General features: G+C 41.8%; 1 protein-coding gene across 11 annotated transcripts in view; it reads right to left on the minus strand.

Annotated features, from left to right (window-relative positions):
- RASGRP2 (RAS guanyl releasing protein 2) overlaps positions 1-16,136 on the minus strand; it is a 304,234-nt gene that overhangs the window by 42,400 nt on the left and 245,698 nt on the right. The gene's annotated exons all lie outside the window — the stretch shown is intronic.

Raw genomic sequence — 16,136 nt, forward strand, 5'->3', positions numbered from 1 at the left:
TATTACCAGAATCATTCAAGTGATTAATTGTGGGGTGCCTATTTGATTTGAGGCTTCCCCACCATGCATTATTTATATATTATCAATGAAGTCATGATCGTAGAATTCAGGCTAAATCTGTTTACTTTTACATTGAGGATTTCTCCATTCAGGATCTCTTTACTCTTTATTACACTTTGCTTACAATTGATTACACTTTGAATTCGAGAGCTACAGAAAATGGGAAATGGATTTAGGTGATGTTTTACAAATATAGTGGAAGAAATATATTTATATTTAAATATGCCTCATATGGGTCTGTCCACAGTGGCACATTAGTCACAGATAATATTGGTGTATATGCCACATTTTTTATTTAAAATCCAGGAAAGATTTTCAGATAAATACCCAAAATGTTTTCAGGGGGGTCTACTGACCTGAGTCATATACTTTGGAGATGTCTTTAGTGGTTATATTCATTTGATTGTGGTTTGAAAAAATAATAATGAATAATATAATCTGGTACGGATAAGATTTATGTGTGTGTTATATATATATATATATATATATATATATATATATATATATACAGTTGAAACCAGAAGTTTACATACACTATATAAAAAGACACATATGCATGTTTTTCCTCAATATCTGACGAAATCAGAATAAACCTTTCCTGTTTTTGGTCAATTAGGAGTACCATAATTATTATTATTTTCCAAATGCCAGAATAATGAGAGAGAATGTTTTAAGGCATTTTTATTAAAATGTTAAAATGTCAGGTTTCTATGATGTAAAAAAAAAGAGACAAAGATAAATAATTTTAAAACTTTATCCACCTTTAATGTGACCTATAATATGTACAACTCAATGGATAAACAAACTGAAATCTTTTAGGTAGAGGGAAGAAAAAATATAAAAATAAAATAATATGGTTGCATAAGTGTGCACACCCTTAAACTAATGCTTTGTTGAAGCACCTTTTGATTTTATTACAGCACTCAGTCTTTTTGGGTATGAGTCTACCTAATGTCTTGGAAATTCTTTTGTACCCTTCTTCTGACTGATACCTTTTACCAATGAGATCCCTCCGATGCTTTGGAAGCTCTCTGTGGACAATGGCTTTTGCTGTGGGATGCAACTAAGAAAATTTCAGGAAAGACCAACCAAGGCAGCTGAACTTTATTTGGGGTTAATCAGAGGCCCTTTAAATGATGGCAGGTGTATGCTGACTCCTATTTAACATGATTTTGAATGCGATTGCTTAAATGAACACACTTATGCACACTTATGCAACCACATTATTTATGTTTTTTTTTTTTTTTTCTTCCCTCCACCTAAAATATTTCAGTTTGTTTTTTGAGTGGTACAGTTTATAGGTCACATTAAAGGTGGAAAAAGTTCTGAAATGATTTTTCTTTGTCTAATTTTTTTTTACAGCACAGAAACCTGCCATTTTAACAGGGGTGTGTAGACTTTTTATATTCACTGTACGTTTCATTATTTGGTACCATTGCCCTTAAACGGTATGACTTTGGTCAAACGTTTTGGCTATCCTTCCACAAGCTTCTCACAATAGTTGGTTGGAATTTGCGCCCATTCCTCCTGACAAAACTGGTTATAACTGAGCCATGTTTGTTGGTCGCCTTGCGCACACCTGCCTTTTCAGCTTTGCCCATACATTTTCAATAAGATTGAAATCAGGGCTTTGTGATGGCCACTCCAAAGCATTGACTTTGTTATCCTTAAGCCACTTTGTAACCAGTTTGACAGTATGCTTTGGGTCATTGTCCATTTTCGCCCAAGCTTTAACTGCCTGGCTGATGTCTTGAGATGTTGCTTCAGTATTTCCACATAGTCTTCTTTCCTCATGATGCCATCTATTTTGTGAAGTGCACCAGTCCCTCCTGCAGCAAAACGACCCCACAACATGATGCTGCCACTCCAGTGTTTCACAGTTGGGATGGTGTTCTTAGGCTTCCAAGCTTCTCCCTTTTTCTTCCAAACGTAACGATGGTCATCATGGCCAAAAAGTTCAATTTTAGTTTCGTTAGATGTAGGTCTTTGTTCCACATCTTTGTGTATGTTTTCTAACATTAATCTGCCTTTTTTATGTTTCATTTGGAGTAATGGCTTCTTCCTGACAGAGTGGCCATTCAGCCCATGTTAATACAGTACTTGTTTCATTGTGGATATTGACACAATCTTACCAGCTTCCGACATCATCTTCACAAGGTCTTTAGCTTTTGTTCTTGGGTTGATATGCACATGTTGGACCAAAGCACGTTTCATCTCTGGGACACAGAACCCATCTCGTTCCTAAACGGTATGATGGCTGGATATTCCCATCTTGTTTGTACTTGCATATAATTGTTTGTACAGATGAACGAGGCACCTTCCGGTATCTTGAAATTGCACCCAAGTTGGACCAGACTTGTGCAAGTCCACAATTCTCTTCCTGATATCTTGGCTGATTTCTGTAAACTTTCCCATGATGCTACACAAAGAAGCAATGTGTTTCAGGTGTGCATTTAAATACATCCACAGGTGTGTCTCTAATTAACTCAGATGTTGCCAACAGACATAATAGAAGCTTCCAAACTCATGACATCATCATATGGACAGTCCAGAATTGTTTAACCCCTTAAGGATCGGGCCACTTTTCACCTTAAGGACCAGACAGATTTTTGCAAATCTGACGTGTCACTTTATGTGGTGATAACTTCAAAATGCTTTTACTTATCCAAGCCATTCTGAGATTGTTTTCTCATCACATATTATTATTCAGGACAGTGGTAAATTTGAGTTAAAAAATAATAATTTTTATTCATATAAAAATACCAAATTTACCCAAAAATTTAAAAAATTTACAACTTTCCACATTTAAATTTCTCTGCTTTTAAAACATATAGTGATACCTCCTAAAATAGTTATTACTTTACATTTCCCATATGTCTACTTCATGTTTGGATCATTTTGTGAATGCCATTTTATTTTTTGGGGACGTTAGAAGGTTTGGAAGTTTAGAAGCAAATCTTGAAATTTTTCTGAAAATTTCCAAAACCCACTTTTTAAGGACCAGTTAAGGTCTGAAGTCACTTTTTGAGGCTTACATAATAGAAGGTGTAAAACCCCAAGAAGTGACCGCATTTTGGAAATTATACCCCCCAAGGAATTTTTCAAGGCATGTAACAAGCACTTTGACCCAACAAGTGATTCATAGAATTTAGAGATATTTGGCTGTGAAAATGAAAATTAATATTTTTTTTACAAGAAAATGTCTTTTTAGGCCCACATTATTTATTTTCACTAGGGGTAACAGAGTAAATTACACCCACAATTTGTTACTCATTTTCTCCTGAATATGGCAACACTTCATATGTAATCATAAACTGCTGTATGGGCACACTGCAGGGTTCAAAAGGCAGGAACTACCATATGCCTTTTGGAGAGCAGATTTTGCTGGAATAATTTTAGAAACTAAACCCCCCAAGGAATTTGTCAAGGCATGTAACAAGCACTTTGACCCAACAAGCGATTCATAGAATTTAGAGATATTTGGCTGTAAAAACAAAAAATTTTATTTTTTACAAGAAAATGTCTCTTTAGGCCTACCTTATTTTTTTTTTTACAAGGGGTAACAGAGTAAATTACACCCACAATGTGTTACCCATTTTCTCCTGAATATGGCAACACTATGTGGTTAACTGCTGTATGGGCACACTGTAAAAGCTTTATATGCTAGGACATAGTCGCTAAATATAGCAGCTAAAAGAAACAAGGGTCTCAATATGTCATATTATATGTCATTATATGTTATCACATTGCAGAGGCTCTGAGCTACCAGAACATACAAAGTCCTAGTCCCCTTTTATAAAACAACTCCCGTCAAGGTATTCATCTAGGGGTGTAATGAGAATTTTTAGCTTTGTTATGAGTTTTATTAGAATGCCAATTGAAATATGGAGAAAAGGGAAATTAAAGTTTTTACCAGCATACAGTTGGATAGACTGGAGGCTTGGGCAGATAAGTGGCAGATGAGGTTTAACACTGACAAATGTAAAGTTATGCACATGGGAAGGAATAATGCAAGTCACCCGTACATACTAAATGGTAAAACACTTGGTAACACTGACATGGAAACGGATCTAGGAATTTTAATAAACAGCAAACTAAGCTGCAAAAACCAGTGTCAGGCAGCTGCTGCCAAGGCCAATAAGATAATGGGTTGCATCAAAAGGGGCATAGATGCCCGTAATGAGAACATAGTCTTACCACTTTACAAATCATTAGTCAGACCACACATGGAGTACTGTGTACAGTTCTGGGCTCCTGTAAACAAGGCAGACATAGCAGAGCTGGAGAGGGTCCAGAGGAGGGCAACTAAAGTAATAACTGGAATGGGGCAACTACAGTACCCTGAAAGATTATCAAAATTAGGGTTATTTACTTTAGAAAAAATATGACTGAGGGGAGATATAATTACTATGTATAAATATATCAGGGGTCAGTACAGAGATCTCTCCCATTATCTTTTTATCCCCAGGACTGTGACTGTGACGAGGGGACATCCTCTGCGTCTGGAGGAAAGAAGGTTTGTACACAAACATAGAAGAGGATTCTTTACAGTAGGAGCAGAGAGACTATGGAACTCTCTGCCTGAGGAGGTGGTGATGGTGAGTACAAAAAAGGAATTCAAGAGGGGCCTGGATGTATTTCTGGACTGTAATAATATTACAGGCTATAGCTACTAGAGAGGGGTCGTTGATCCAAGGAGTTATTCTGATTGGAGTCGGGGAGGAATTCTTTATTCCTTTAAAGTGGGGAAAATTGGCTTCTATCTCAGTTTTTTTCCCCGCCTTCCTCTGGATCAACTTGCAGGATGACAGGCCGAACTGGATGGACAAATGTCTTCTTCGGCCTTATGTTACTATGTTACAGTTTCAAGGGGGTGTTTTATAAAATGGTCAAAGGGAGTTTAGTTAAAAGAGGTGTGGTAGATTCTAAAACAATCTTTCACGCCTCACAATGATGAATTGTGTCTTTCCTGATTCCATTTCTGGAGCATACACAACACTTCCTGTGGCCCTGCTCCCTTCCCCTTCCCCAAATAAAAAGGTCTTTATTACTTTTTCTTGAAAGTGCAGGAATTTTCCTGAGTTTCCTGCACTTCTGTATATTACAAAAGTATTATTGAGGTCTATTTGCGTCAGGTGCAATGCCAATTTTTTATACCATGCCCGAGTTTTGCGGAGGGTAGTGTATGGTTGCAGTGCCTGGTCTGACAGATCCACCTCTCCCATAAACGTATTATAGTCCTGGATGCACACAGGTTTGGGGACTGATTCTGTGGATCCACGAGCTGGAACAGGGGTGGATCTGTCAGAATGTATGATAGTAAGTACAAAGACATTACATAGTAACATAGTACATAAGTCCGAAAAAAGACATTTGTCCATCCAGTTCGGCCTGTTATTCTGCAAGTTGATCCAGAGGAAGGCAAAAAAAATAATGTGAGGTAGAAGCCAATTTTCCCCACTTTAGGGGAATAAAAAATGCCTTCCCGACTCCAATCAGGCAATCAGACTAACTCCCTGGATCAATGACCCCTCTCTAGTAGCTATATCCTGTAATATTATTACACTCCAGAAATACGTCCAGGCCCCTCTTGAATTCCTTTATTGTACTCACCATCACCACCTCCACAGGCAGAGAGTTCCATAGTCTCACTGCTCTTACAGTAAAGAATACTCTTCTATGTTTGTGTACAAACCTTCTTTCCTCCAGATGCAGAGGATGTCCCCTCGTCACAGTCACAGTCCTGGGAATGAATAGATGATGGGATAGATCTCTGTACTGACCCCTGATATATTTATACATAGTTATTAGATCTCCCCTCAGTTGTCTTTTTATAAAGTGAATAACCCTAATTTTGATAATCTTTCAGGGTATTGTAGTTGCCCCATTCCAGTTATTACTTTAGTTGCCCTCCTCTGGACCTTTTCCAGCTCTGCTATGTCTGCCTTGTTTACAGGAGCCCAGAACTGTACACAGTACTCCATGTGTGGTCTGACTAGCGATTTTTAAAGTGGTAGGACTATGTTCTTATCACGGGCATCTATGCCCCTTTTGATGCAACCCATTATCTTATTGGCCTTGGCAGCAGCTGCCTGACACTGGTTTTTGCAGCTTAGTTTGCTGTTTATTAAAATTCCTAGATCCTTTTCCATGTCAGTGTTACCTAGTGTTTCACCATTTAGTATGCACGGTTGACTTGCATTATTCCTTCCCATGTGCATAACTTTACATTTGTCAGTGTTAAACCTCATCTGCCACTTATCTGCCCAAACCTCCAATCTATCCAGATCGCTCTGTAGTAGTATACTGTCCTCATCAGTGTAAATTACTTTACACAGTTTAGTGTCATCTGCGAAAAATTGATACTTTACTATGCAAGCCTTCTACAAGATCATTAATAAATATATTGAAGAGAATAGGGCCCAATACTGACCCCTGAGGTACCCCACGAGTGACAGTGACCCAATCTGAATGTGTGTACCATTAATAACCACCCTCTGTTTTCTATCATGTTTGTCTTTGTACTTAACAAGCATCATGTTATCACTGCAAACTGCCCTGCTTTCCCTCACTCTTTATTCTTTGGTCTATAAAAATTTTAGGCAGATGTTTTTTGTTTCGTCTGATAGTTCCACATGCAACAGTGTCTCTGGAAAACTGGCATTTCAGTAGTGGGAAACTTGTATAGAAGTTGTCAAGGTATAAGTTTTACCCTTGACCTAGCAGGGGGTGAATCAAGTCCCATACTATTTTGCCTGATCTTCCAAGAACAAGGGGGCACTCTGGGGGTTCATTTTTTTTAAAATCTTTTCCCTCGTAAACTGAATTTATGTGTATAGCCACTTTGGCTTTCACATAGGTTGTAGATTTTGATGCCATATTTGGCCTGTTTGTTGGGCAGGTATTGGCGCACAAGGGATTCATCAATAGACAGATGCTTTTGGGGGGTGCATACCTGACCAAACTTTAGATTATAATAATCTATAATGTGCCGAATTTTGCATAAACAATCATACCCAGGATCATTAGGGGATGGACAATCTGCATTATTGTTATAATGTAGAAATTTCAAGAGAACTTTGCAGAATAGTGCAGTATATTGGCACATGATGTAAAAGGTCATTACTCCAATATGACCGTAGTGATGTTTTTTAAATTATCTCCATATTAAGTATTAGACCCCAACATTTTTCAGTCCACTGAAGGGGTCGTGCATAGTATGAGTTGGGGTGGGCGGCTAAAAATGTATTAGCATAAAGATTAGTTTGCTCCACCATCATGCCTATCAATTCATCAAAAAATAAAAGGTGGAAAAAATCAGCTTCCGTGAACCCTGCAGTGTTCACATGAATGCCTGTAGTCGCCATAAATTCCAGCACCTGAGGCACAAAATTTGTAGCAGAAGTCCAGCTGGGGTAATTTGTAGAAGCTGAGAGGGTTCATCAATTGATCAATCAGAAGAAGAGGTATACATTAGAAAAGTTTCTTCTTCTCCACTGTCAGAGTCAGGCTCTGAGACTAGTATGGCATAAGCCTCCTTGGCACTGTACACCCGTTGAGAAATTTTGTAGCCATAATACTAACTCAGAAAGTAAATTCTTTTTTTTTTATTCAGATTTTTTTTTTTAAGTGCTCCAAAAGCAGTGGAGCTTTATATCAGTCACTGGTGACATAAATTTGTCACCGCTGGCAAAATCAGTGACAAGGACTAGTCACAGATAGAAGATAGAGGTTCAGAGGTATGGGGGGGTTGAAAAGCAAAGTATTTATAACCAGAGACAAGTACTAAGGTCCCCAATATTTTTTTTATTATTTTTAATTATTTCTTTACAATAAACGTTAGTCTAACTTACCCTAAAACTAGAGCTCTAACCCTGATAACTCCCTAACTAACCGTAATGAATTCCCAAAAAGCTTTCTGACAGGTTTCTGACAGTATGGATGACAGGGACTGGGGATTTATTGAAGTTTAATTGTGGCTGCTGATGTACTGTCACTATTGGCAGAAAGAACACAGTGACAGGTAGTAGTAGGGACAAATGAGGGGTGATGATGGAGCACTTTTATTATAATTTTTGAAAGGTATGTTTGACTGGCTCTGGCTCCGATCAATTCTCTCACTGAAAATGAGAGGATCGAAGCTGAGAGATAGTGTTCTGTACATAACTCATTGTGATTGGTCTGTTCCTGACATCCTCTTATTTCAGTGAGAGCTGGATGGGACAAAAGGAGATGTGTGCGCGCATGTGCACATGCGCACGATCGCTCGCAGGGAGGAACAGACATGTGGCAGTGATCTGCGGCTGGGACAAAAGCTGATTGGTCCCTGGCCGTCAAGGGGTAGTTGTTTGGTCCCCGACACAGTGGGGTAAGTTGCGCTTCAGGCGCACAATCTCGGCCAGGGACATTGACATTGCAGAAAGTAACAAAAAACATTTCTCTCTGTCATTATTCTGGCATTTGGCAAGTAATAATAATTATGGTAATCCTTGATCAACAACAGGAAAGGTTTATTCTGATGTCATTTTAGATATTGAGAAAAATATGCATATGTGGCTTTTTATATAGTGTATGTAAACTTCTGGTTTCAACTGTATATATATATATATATATATATATATATATATATATATATATACAGTCGTGGCCAAAAGTTTTGTGAATTACATAAATATTGGAAATTGGAAAAGTTGGTGCTTAAGTTTTTATAATAGCAATTTGCATATACTCCAGAATGTTATGAAGAGTGATCAGATGAATTGCATAGTCCTTCTTTGCCATGAAAATTAACTGAATCCCCCAAAAAACTTTCCACTGCATTTCATTGCTGTCATTAAAGGACCTGCTGAGATCATTTCAGTAATCGTCATGTTAACTCAGATTAGAATATTGATGAGCACAAGGCTGGAGATCATTATGTCAGGCTGATTGGGTTAAAATGGCAGACTTGACCTGTTAGGCTACTTTCACACTAGCGTTCGGGCGGATCCGTTCTGAACGTATCCGCTCATATTAATGCAGATGGTGGCTCCGTTCAGAACGGATCCGTCTGCATTATAACTTAGAAAAATTGTGAAAAGTGTGAAAGTAGCCTGAGCGGATCCGTTCAGACTTTACATTGAAAGTCAATGGGGGACGGATCCGCTTGAAGATTGAGCCATATGGTGTCATCTTCAAGCGGATCCGTCCCCATTGACTTCCATTATAAGTCGGAACGGATCCGCTCGCCTCCGCACGGCCAGGCGGACACCCGAACGCTGCTTGCAGCGTTCAGGTGTCCGCTCACTGAGCGTAGCGGAGGCTGAGCGCTGGCAGGCGGATGCATTCTCAGTGGATCCGCCTCCACTGAGAATGCATTAGGGCCAGACGGCTGCATTCAGGGCCGCTTGTGAGCCCCTTCAAACGGAGCTCACGAGCGGACACCTGAACGCAGGTGTGAAAATAGCCTAAAAAGGAGGGTGATGCTTAAAATCATTGTTCTTCCATTGTTAACCATGGTGACCTGCAAAGAAACGCGTGGAGCCATCATTGCATTGCATAAAAATGGCTTCACAGGCAAGGATATTGTGGCTACTAAGATTGCGCCTCAATCAAAAAAGTGTGAAACAACTGAAAATATGTCATATTCTAGGTTCTTCAAAGTAGCCACCTTTTGCTTTGATTACTGCTTTGCTCACTCTTGGCATTCTCTTGATGAGCTTCAAGAGGTAGTCACCTGAAATGGTTTTCACTTCACAGGTGTGCCCTGTCAGGTTTAATAAGTGGGATTTCTTGCCTTATAAATGGGGTTGGGACCATCAGTTGCGTTGTGGAGAAGTCAGGTGGATACACAGCTGATAGTCCTACTGAATAGACTGTTAGAATCTGTATTATGGCAAGAAAAAAGCAGCTAAGTAAAGAAAAACGAGTGGCCATCATTACTTTAAGAAATGAAGGTCAGTCAGTCCGAAAAATTGGGAAAACTTTGAAAGTGTCCCCAAGTGCAGTCACAAAAACCATCAAGCGAAACAAAGAAACTGGCTCACATGCGGACCGCCCCAGGAAAGGAAGACCAAGAGTCACCTCTGCTGCGGAGGATAAGTTCATACGAGTGACCAGCCTCAGAAATCGTAGGTTAACAGAAGCTCAGATTAGAGACCAGGTCAATGCCACACAGAGTTCTAGCAGCAGACACATCTCTAGAACAACTGTTAAGAGGAGACTGTGTAAATCAGGACTTAATGGTAAAATATCTGCTAGGAAACCACTGCTAAGGACAGGCAACAAGCAGAAGACACTTGTTTGGGCTAAAGAACAAAAGGAATTGACATTAGACCAGTGGAAATCTGTGCTTTGGTCTGATGAGTCCAAATTTGAGATCTTTGGTTCCAACCACCGTGTCTTTGTGCGACGCAGAAAAGGTGAACGGATGGACTCTACATGCCTGGTTCCCAACGTGGAGGAGGTGTGATGGTGTGGGGGAGCTTTGCTGGTGACACTGTTGGGGATTTATTCAAAATTGAAGGCATACTGAACCAGCATGGCTACCACAGCATCTTGCAGCGGCATGCTATTCCAGCCGGTTTGCATTTAGTTGGACCATCATTTATTTTTCAACAGGACAATGACCCCAAACACACCTCCAGGCTGTGTAAGGGCTATTTGACCATGAAGGAGAGTGATGGGGTGCTGCGCGAGATGACCTGGCCTCCACAGTCACCGGACCTGAACCCAATTGAGATGGTTTGGGGTGAGCTGGACCACAGACTGAAGGCAAAAGGGCCAACAAGTGCTAAGCATCTCTGGGAACTCCTTCAAGACTGTTGGAAGACCATTTCAGGTGACTACCTCTTGAAGCTCATCAAGAGAATGCCAAGAGTGCAAAGTAGTAATCAAAGCAAAAGGTGGCTACTTTGAAGAACATAGAATATGACATATTTTCAGTTGTTTCACACTTTTTTGTTATGTATATAATTCCACACTCATAGTTTTGACAGTCAAGTACGTGTTTTGGATAAGGAGGCCGATTGGTACAAACAAGGCGTGAAGGAGGCCATCTACGTAAAAATGGAGAAGCCAAGCTTGAATAGAGGTGGGGGGGTTAGATATCTATTGTCTGCCACGTATAATGCTGTCTTGACACCTTTTTCTGGGAAGTCTTTATCACGTACTGACTCCAATTAGGATAATGAAATCAACACCTTTGACCCAATGCTGGGTCTAATTACCAGATGTGGATTCAGTTACATATTTATTCCCAGAATTTTTTGTACAATCACTCAGAATTGAGAAAGCTCGTTCGAAGAACGAGTGAAACGTTTTCAAGAAATCTACAGTACGTCCAGTTGCCTTGATTTATTCTTTACAGATATACCATGACCTGGATAAATGAGAACCTGCACAGACATAGTTTTGATGCCTTCAGTGTGAATCTACAATTTTCATAGTCATGAAAATAAAGAAAACTCTTTGAATGAGAAGGTATGTCCAAACGTTTGATCTGTACTATATATATATATATATATATATATATATATATATATTATATCCAAAGAAAAGGCAGCACTTCAAATGTGGTAAAGGGTGATCAGTCTGATGTCCCCTTTATTCCCTAGCAACGTTTCAGCCCACACAATGAGGCCTTTGTCAAGCATTACAATAGTGTCACACATGGGTATATATACCCGAATCAAGTCATGTGTGAAGTGAACAGATTAACCTTTCAGTGCCTTAAGTGAATACAGCATGTGTTTATACAATCAAATACAACACAATAAATTCAATACCTGCGTGATTACATTAATAAAATACAATATTTCCATAATTAAAATCATAATGAAATGTGATATATATGTGATATATACAGTCATGGCCAAAAGTTTTGAGAATGACACAAATATTAGTTTTCACAAAGTTTGCTGCTAAACTGCTTTTAGATCTTTGTTTCAGTTGTTTCTGTGATGTAGGGAAATATAATTACACGCACTTCATACGTTTCAAAGGCTTTTATTGACAATTACATGACATTTATGCAAAGAGTCGGTATTTGCAGTGTTGGCCCTTCTTTTCAGGACCTCTGCAATTCGACTGGGCATGCTCTCAATCAACTTCTGGGCCAATTCCTGACTGATAGCAACTAGAGTTGAGCGAACACCTGGATGTTCGGGTTCGAGAAGTTCGGCCGAACATCCCGGAAATGTTCGGGTTCGGGATCCGAACCCGATCCGAACTTCGTCCCGAACCCGAACCCCATTGAAGTCAATGGGGACCCGAACTTTTCGGCACTAAAACGGCTGTAAAACAGCCCAGGAAAGGGCTAGAGGGCTGCAAAAGGCAGCAACATGTAGGTAAATCCCCTGCAAACAAATGTGGATAGGGAAATTAATTAAAATAAAAATTAAATAAATAAAAATTAACCAAAATCAATTGGAGAGAGGTTCCATAGCAGAGAATCTGGCTTCCCGTCACCCACCACTGGAACAGTCCATTCTCAGATATTTAGGCCCCGGCACCCAGGCAGAGGAGAGAGGTCCCGTAACAGACAATCTGGCTTCATGTCAGCAGAGAATCAGTCTTCATGTCATAGCAGAGAATCAGGCTTCACGTCACCCACCACTGTAAGAGTCCATTTTCATAAATTTAGGCCCAGCACCCAGGCAGAGGAGAGAGGTCCCGTAACAGACAATCTGGCTTCATGTCAGCAGAGAATCAGTCTTCATATCATAGCAGAGAATCTGGCTTCCCGTTACCCACCACTGGAACAGTCCATTCTCAGATATTTAGGCCCCGGCACCCAGGCAGAGGAGAGAGGTCCCGTAACAGACAATCTGGCTTCATGTCAGCAGAGAATCAGTCTTCATATCATAGCAGAGAATCAGGCTTCACGTCAGCCACCACTGCAACAGTCCATTGTCATAAATTCAGGCCCAGCACCCAGGCAGAGGAGAGAGGTCCCGTAACAGACAATCTGGCTTCATGTCAGCAGAGAATCAGTCTGCATGTCATAGCAGAGAATGAGGCTTCACGTCACCCACCACTGCAACAGTCCATTTTCATAAATTTAGGCCCAGCACCCAGGCAGAGGAGAGAGGTCCCGTAACAGAGGATCTGGCTTCATGTCACCAGAGAATCAGTCTGCATGTCATAGCAGAGAATCAGGCTTCACGTCACCCACCACTGCAACAGTCCATTTTCATAAATTTAGGCCCAGCACCCAGGCAGAGGAGAGAGGTCCCGTAACAGAGGATCTGGCTTCATGTCACCAGAGAATCAGTCTGCATGTCATAGCAGAGAATCAGGCTTCACGTCAGCCACCACTGCAACAATCCATTGGCATATATTTAGGCCTAGCACACAGGCAGAGGAGAGAGGTCCCGTAACAGACAATCTGGCTTCATGTCAGCAGAGAATCAGTCTTCATATCATAGCAGAGAATCAGGCTTCACGTCAGCCACCAATGCAACAGTCCATTGTCAGATATTTAGGCCCAGCACCCAGGCAGAGGAGAGAGGTCCCGTAACAGAGGATCTGGCTTCATGTCAGCAGAGAATCAGTCTTCATGTCATAGCAGAGAATCAGGCTTCACGTCACCCACCACTGTAAGAGTCCATTTTCATAAATTTAGGCCCAGCACCCAGGCAGAGGAGAGAGGTCCCGTAACAGACGATCTGGCTTCATGTCAGCAGAGAATCAGTCTGCATGTCATAGCAGAGAATGAGGCTTCACGTCACCCACCACTGCAACAGTCCATTTTCATAAATTTAGGCCCAGCACCCAGGCAGAGGAGAGAGGTCCCGTAACAGAGGATCTGGCTTCATGTCACCAGAGAATCAGTCTGCATGTCATAGCAGAGAATCAGGCTTCACGTCACCCACCACTGCAACAGTCCATTTTCATAAATTTAGGCCCAGCACCCAGGCAGAGGAGAGAGGTCCCGTAACAGAGGATCTGGCTTCATGTCACCAGAGAATCAGTCTGCATGTCATAGCAGAGAATCAGGCTTCACGTCAGCCACCACTGCAACAATCCATTGGCATATATTTAGGCCTACCACACAGGCAGAGGAGAGAGGTCCCGTAACAGACAATCTGGCTTCATGTCAGCAGAGAATCAGTCTTCATATCATAGCAGAGAATCAGGCTTCACGTCAGCCACCAATGCAACAGTCCATTGTCAGATATTTAGGCCCAGCACCCAGGCAGAGGAGAGAGGTCCCGTAACAGAGGATCTGGCTTCATGTCAGCAGAGAATCAGTCTTCATGTCATAGCAGAGAATCAGGCTTCACGTCACCCACCACTGTAAGAGTCCATTTTCATAAATTTAGGCCCAGCACCCAGGCAGAGGAGAGAGGTCCCGTAACAGACAATCTGGCTTCATGTCAGCAGAGAATTAGTCTGCATGTCATAGCAGAGAATCAGGCTTCACGTCAGCCACCACTGCAACAGTCCATTGTCATAAATTCAGGCCCAGCACCCAGGCAGAGGAGAGAGGTCCCGTAACAGACAATCTGGCTTCATGTCAGCAGAGAATCAGTCTGCATGTCATAGCAGAGAATGAGGCTTCACGTCACCCACCACTGCAACAGTCCATTTTCATAAATTTAGGCCCAGCACCCAGGCAGAGGAGAGAGGTCCCGTAACAGAGGATCTGGCTTCATGTCAGCAGAGAATCAGTCTGCATGTCATAGCAGAGAATCAGGCTTCACGTCAGCCACCACTGCAACAGTCCATTGTCATAAATTTAGGCCCAGCACCCAGGCAGAGGAGAGAGGTCCCGTAACAGACAATCTGGCTTCATGTCAGCAGAGAATTAGTCTGCATGTCATAGCAGAGAATCAGGCTTCACGTCAGCCACCACTGCAACAATCCATTGGCATATATTTAGGCCTAGCACACAGGCAGAGGAGAGAGGTCCCGTAACAGACAATCTGGCTTCATGTCAGCAGAGAATCAGTCTTCATATCATAGCAGAGAATCAGGCTTCACGTCAGCCACCAATGCAACAGTCCATTGTCAGATATTTAGGCCCAGCACCCAGGCAGAGGAGAGAGGTCCCGTAACAGACAATCTGGCTTCATGTCAGCAGAGAATCAGTCTGCATGTCATAGCAGAGAATGAGGCTTCACGTCACCCACCACTGCAACAGTCCATTTTCATAAATTTAGGCCCAGCACCCAGGCAGAGGAGAGAGGTCCCGCAACAGAGGATCTGGCTTCATGTCAGCAGAGAATCAGTCTGCATGTCATAGCAGAGAATCAGGCTTCACGTCAGCCACCACTGCAACAGTCCATTGTCATAAATTCAGGCCCAGCACCCAGGCAGAGGAGAGAGGTCCCGTAACAGACAATCTGGCTTCATGTCACCAGAGAATCAGTCTGCATGTCATAGCAGAGAATGAGGCTTCACGTCAGCCACCACTGCAACAATCCATTGGCATATATTTAGGCCTAGCACACAGGCAGAGGAGAGGTTCATTCAACTTTGGGTAGCCTTGCAATATAATGGTAAAATGAAAATAAAAATAGGATTGAATGAGGAAGTGCCCTGGAGTCCAATAATATATGGTTATGGGGAGGTAGTTAATGTCTAATCTGGACAAGGGACGGACAGGTCCTGTGGGATCCATGCCTGGTTCATTTTTATGAACGTCAGCTTGTCCACATTGGCTGTAGACAGGCGGCTGCGTTTGTCTGTAATGACGCGTCCTGCCGTGCTGAATACACGTTCAGACAAAACGCTGGCTGCCGGGCAGGCCAGCACCTCCAAGGCATAAAAGGCTAGCTCTGGCCACGTGGACAATTTAGAGACCCAGAAGTTGAATGGGGCCGAACCATCAGTCAGTACGTGGAGGGGTGTGCACACGTACTGTTCCACCATGTTAGTGAAATGTTGCCTCCTGCTAACACGTTGCGTATCAGGTGGTGGTGCAGTTAGCTGTGGCGTGTTGACAAAAGTTTTCCACATCTCTGCCATGCTAACCCTGCCCTCAGAGGAGCTGGCCGTGACACAGCTGCCTTGGCGACCTCTTGCTCCTCCTCTGCCTTGGCCTTGGGCTTCCACTTGTTCCCCTGTGACATTTGGGAATGCTCTCAGTAGCG

Source organism: Bufo gargarizans, chromosome 10 (genome assembly GCF_014858855.1).
Source record: "Bufo gargarizans isolate SCDJY-AF-19 chromosome 10, ASM1485885v1, whole genome shotgun sequence".
Lineage (NCBI taxonomy): Eukaryota > Metazoa > Chordata > Amphibia > Anura > Bufonidae > Bufo > Bufo gargarizans.